The sequence below is a fragment of the Danio aesculapii genome, chromosome 17 (assembly GCF_903798145.1).
Source record: "Danio aesculapii chromosome 17, fDanAes4.1, whole genome shotgun sequence".
NCBI lineage: Eukaryota > Metazoa > Chordata > Actinopteri > Cypriniformes > Danionidae > Danio > Danio aesculapii.
In genome coordinates this window covers 12,587,490-12,593,220 of record NC_079451.1, presented here as the reverse complement: position 1 = coordinate 12,593,220, position 5,731 = coordinate 12,587,490, and positions in this window count along the sequence as shown.

Below are 5,731 nucleotides of genomic sequence, written 5' to 3'. Positions count from 1 at the left end.
ATTCATTGTTTTAGACAGTTTCTATCACTTTGTGATTTTGGCAAAATCACATATTACAGCCTGAGAAGCAACAAAACAGTGTCAGAGGTCAAAACTAAGCAATTTTCTGTCTTTCTCAATAAAGCTTGCTTTTCACTTGAAACTTGTTAAAATATGTTTAAAATGCATGCATTTGTTGTTTAAAACCAAAAGCATGATGCATTTAATTCTTTTAGGCAGTTTTTATCACTTTGTGATTTTGGCCTGAAAAGCTCATATTACAGCCTGAAAAGCAAGAATACAGCGTCAGAGGTCAAATCTAAGCAATTTTCTGTCTCCCTCAATAAAGCTTGCTAATCACTTGAAACTTGTTAAAATATGTTTAAAATGCATGTATTTGTTGTTTAAAACCAAAAGCATGATGCATTTCTATCATTTAGGCAGTTTCTATCACTTTGTGATTTTGGCCTGAAAAGCTCATATTACAGCCTGAAAGGCAAGAATACAGCTTCAGAGGTCAAAATTAAGCACTTTTCTGTCTTCCTCAATAAAGCTTGCTAATCATTTGAAACTTGTTAAAATATGTTTAAAATGCATGCATTTGTTGTTTAAAACCAAAAGCATGATGCATTTCATTCTTTTAGACAGTTTTTATCACTTTGTGATTTTGGCCTGAAAAGCTCATATTACAGCCTGAAAAGCAAGAATACAGCGTCAGAGGTCAAATCTAAGCAATTTTCTGTCTCCATCAATAAAGCTTGCTAATCACTTGAAACTTGTTAAAATATGTTTAAAATGTATGCATTTGTTGTTTAAAACCAAAAGCATAATGCATTTCTTTAATTTAGGCAGTTTCTATCACTTTGTGATTTTGGCCTGAAAAGCTCATATTACAGCCTGAAAAGCAAGAATACAGCTTCAGAGGTCAAATCTAAGCAATTTTCTGTCTCCATCAATAAAGCTTGCTAATCACTTGAAACTTGTTAAAATATGATTAAAATGTATGCATTTGTTGTTTAAAACAAAAAGCATGATGCATTTCAATCTTTTAGGCAGTTTTTATTACTTTGTGATTATGGCCTGAAAAGCTCATATAACAGCCTGAAAAGCAAGAATACAGCTTCAGAGGTCAAAACTAAGCAATTTTCTGTCTCCATCAACAAAGCTTGCAAATCCCTTGAAACTTGTTAAAATATGATTAAAATGCATGCATTTGTTGTTTAAAACCAAAAGCATGATGCATTTCCTTCATTTAGGCAGTTTCTATCACTTTGTGATTTTGGCATGAAAAGCTCATATTACAGCCTGAAAAGCAAGAATACAGCTTCAGAGGTCAAAATTAAGCAATTTTCTGTCTCCATCAATAAAGCTTGCTAATCACTTAAAACTTGTTAAAATAAGATTAAAATGCATGCATTTGTTGTTTAAAACCAAAAGCATGATGCATTTCATTCATTTAGGCAGTTTCTATCACTTTGTGATTTTGGCCTGAAAAGCTCAAATTACAGCCTGAAAAGCAAGAAAACAGCTTCAGAGGTCAAAATTAAGCACTTTTCTGTCTTCCTCAATAAAGCTTGCTAATCATTTGAAACTTGTTAAAATATGTTTAAAATGCATGCAATTGTTGTTTAAAACAAAATGCATGATGCATTTTATTCTTTTAGGCAGTTTTTATCACTTTGTGAATTTGGCCATTGTTCATATTACAGCCTGAAAAGCAAAAATACAGCGTCAGAGGTCAAATCTAAGCAATTTTCTGTCTCCATCAATAAAGCTTGCTAATCACTTGAAACTTGTTAAAATATGTTTAAAGTGCATGCAATTGTTGTTTGAAACAAAAAGAATGATGAATTTCATTGTTTTAGAAAGTTTTTATCACTTTGTGATTCTGGCCTGGAAAACTCATATTACAGCCTGAGAAGCATAAAAATCAGCATCAGAGGTCAAATCTAAGCAATTTTCTCTTTCCCTCAACAAAGCTTGCTTTTCACTTGAAACTTGTTATAAAAATATGTCTGAAATGCATGCACTTGTTGTTTAAAACAAAAAGATTGATGCATTTCATTGTTTTAGACAGTTTTTTCACTTTGTGATTTTGGCCTGGAAAATTCATATTACAGCCTTAGAAGCAAGAATACAGCATCAGAGGTCAAATCTAAGCACTTTTCTGTCTCCCTCAATAAAGCTTGCTTTTCACTTGAAACTTCTGAAAACATGTTTAAAATGCATGCAGTTGTGGTCAGAGATGTATAAAGTACTAGAGACCCAGACTTAAGTAAAAGTACAAGTACTCTATCAAAAAGTGACTTGAGTAGAAGTAAAAGTGCTCTTTAAGCACCATACTTAAGTGGAAGTACTAAAGTATTCAACATTTTTTGTACTTAAGTATTGCAAGTAGTTTATTTCAAAATTTACCACTCAAGTACTGAAAGTAAAATTACAAGTATTGTGTAATGTAGTTATTAAAGAAAGCAGTCAAAATACATCATATTGTTTTGTTTATTTTAAATCTCTTTTTTGGGGGCACGTCATTAAGCAGAACGAAAAGAAACATGACTTACGATACTGTTTTTCTCTCACGCTTGAACCACAGATCTGACAGATTATAGCAGCTTTAACACACACCTTTCAAAGTTGTGTGTCACAAAAACAGTCCATAATCCACTAAAAACGCTATTGAAACCCATTTTCGGAGCACAATTTACTGGTTGTAAACGCTGTAAACGAACGTTCTAATTCACTTGATTTTGATTTTATTGTAAAAAAAAAAAGAAAACGTGTATATTACTGTGTTAAATGAAAATCTGAAATATTTTATGGCTTATGGCTATGATTTAGTATTCAAAAATTTTTCATTTTGATTATGTTTTAATTAAATTGGTCTTAAACTTCATATTTTTCATATTTTTATAGTATATTTATTCATTCTGGTACTTTTACCATAAACCAACATCTCAACCATTTGGTAGAGGCTGATATTTTAGAAATTATGGGATGTGTTGGGGGAAAATGTATTGATTGTGTTAACTAGTGACATTAGGAGTTAAGAAATGCAATAAATAAAAAAAATTCTATTGGTTTTTTTCTTGGTGTGACAGTTAAATGGTTACTTGTAATAAAATTTTGTTCTTTAACACAGCAGTAATATATATGAACTGTACCCTTAATTTGACCCGCTCAAAGAAAACACTCTTTCTGAATGTATCAAACAAAACTCATGCACAGAAGACAGCATGAGCATTTATAGCAAATAAACTAATGTAAATATTCTCCCGCCTGCTTTTTAAACGCTGACAGGCGAGGTCTTACACCCCTTTGATTAGTTATTGTCTTCACCTTTTCAACAGAAAGGGCTGCTATCGGCTTTAGAAATGAAAGCGTTGTTCACTGATGGCGGGAAGAACAGCCGCGGTTACAGTCTATGTATGTATAATACGCGGTTATCACAGGTAATCTATAATAGACACAGTGGAGAAAACTTGCACCTCATACACGCCCAGGTCTGGATTCACAAGTATCGCTTTAACAGCCAAGAGGAGATGAACAGTTGAGTCTCACAACATTTCTCTGTAGTAGTGAAATAGCGGCTCGTGTGCTGTGCCGCCTTCACTCGCCCTCGCGCCTCCGTCCTTCGCCATAGTATTGCGACACCGCACATAGGAGATAAATGACGTCAGTACGTAATAACCCGTTATGATCTATTACTGAACCGATATCGACCATTTTGACACCTCTAGTAACGAGTAACGATGCAGCTAATAAAAAATCTATCGGAGTAAAAGTATTAAACTCATCGAAAATATGTACTTAAGTAAAAGTGGAAGTAGGAGAAAAAAACAATACTCCAGTAAAGTACAGATACTGCCTTTTAGTACTTAAGTACAGTAGTGAAGTAGTTCTACTTCGTTACTATACATCTCTGGTTGTGGTTTAAAACAAAAAGAAAGAAGCATTTATTGTTTTAGACAGTTTTCATCACTTTGTAATTTTGGAATAGAAAACTCATATTACAGCCTGAAAAGATTAAAAACAGCATCAGAGGTCAAATCTAAGCAATTTTCTGTCTCCCTCAATAAAGCTTGCTTTTCACTTGAAACTTGTTCAGGTATGTTTAAAATGCATTAAATTGTTGTTTAAAACAAAAAGAATGATGCATTTCATTGTTTTAGACAGTTTCTATCACTTTGTGATTTTGGCCCGGAAATCACATATTACAGCCTGAGAAGCAACAAAACAGTGTCAGAGGTCAAAACTAAGCAATTTTCTGTCTTTCTCAATAAAGCTTGCTTTTCACTTGAAACTTGTTAAAATATGTTAAAAATGCATGCATTTGTTGTTTAAAACCAAATGCATGATGCATTTCATTCTTTTAGGCAGTTTTTATCACTTTGTGATTTTGGCCTGAACAGCTCATATTACAGCCTGAAAAGCAAGAATACAGCTTCAGAGGTCAAATCTAAGCAATTTTCTGTCCCCATCAATAAAGCTTGCTAATCACTTGAAACTTGTTAAAATATGTTTAAAATGCATGCAATTGTTGTTTAAAACCAAATGCATGATGCATTTAATTCTTTTAGGCAGTTTTTATCACTTTGTGATTTTGGCCTGAAAAGCTCATATTACAGCCTGAAAAGCAAGAATACAGCGTCTGAGGTCAAATCTAAGCAATTTTCTGTCTCCCTCAATAAAGCTTGCTAATCACTTGAAACTTGTTAAAATATGTTTAAAATGCATGCATTTGTTGTTTAAAACAAAAAGCATGATGCATTTCATTCTTTTAGGCAGTTTTTATCACTTTGTGATTTTGACCTTAAAAGCTCATATTACAGCCTGAAAAGCAAGAATACAGCTTCAGAGGTCAAAACTAAGCAATTTTCTGTCTCCATCAATAAAGCTTGCTAATCACTTGAAACTTGTTAAAATATGATTAAAATGCATGCATTTGTTGTTTAAAACCAAAAGCATGATGCATTTCTATCATTTAGGCAGTTTCTATCACTTTGTGATTTTGGCCTGAAAAGCTCATATTACAGCCTGAAAAACAAAAATACAGCTTCAGAGGTCAAAATTAAGCACTTTTCTGTCTTCCTCAATAAAGCTTGCTAATAATTTGAAACTTGTTAAAATATGTTTAAAATGCATGCATTTGTTGTTTAAAACCAAAAGCATGATGCATTTCATTCTTTTAGGCAGTTTTTATCACTTTGTGATATTGGCCTGAAAAGCTCATATTACAGCCTGAAAAGCAAGAATACAGCGTCAGAGGTCAAATCTAAGCAATTTTCTGTCTCCATCAATAAAGCTTGCTAATCACTTGAAACTTGTTAAAATATGTTTAAAATGTATGCATTTGTTGTTTAAAACCAAAAGCATCATGCATTTCATTAATTTAGGCAGTTTCTATCACTTTGTGATTTTGGCCTGAAAAGCTCATATTACAGCCTGAAAAGCAAGAATACAGCTTCAGAGGTCAAATCTAAGCAATTTTCTGTCTCCATCAATAAAGCTTGCTAATCACTTGAAACTTGTTAAAATATGATTAAAATGTATGCATTTGTTGTTTAAAACCAAAAGCATGATGCATTTCATTCTTTTAGGCAGTTTTTATCACTTTGTGATTATGGCCTGAAAAGCTCATATAACAGCCTGAAAAGCAAGAATACAGCTTCAGAGGTCAAAACTAAGCAATTTTCTGTCTCCATCAATAAAGCTTGCTAATCACTTGAAACTTGTTAAAATATGTTAAAATGCA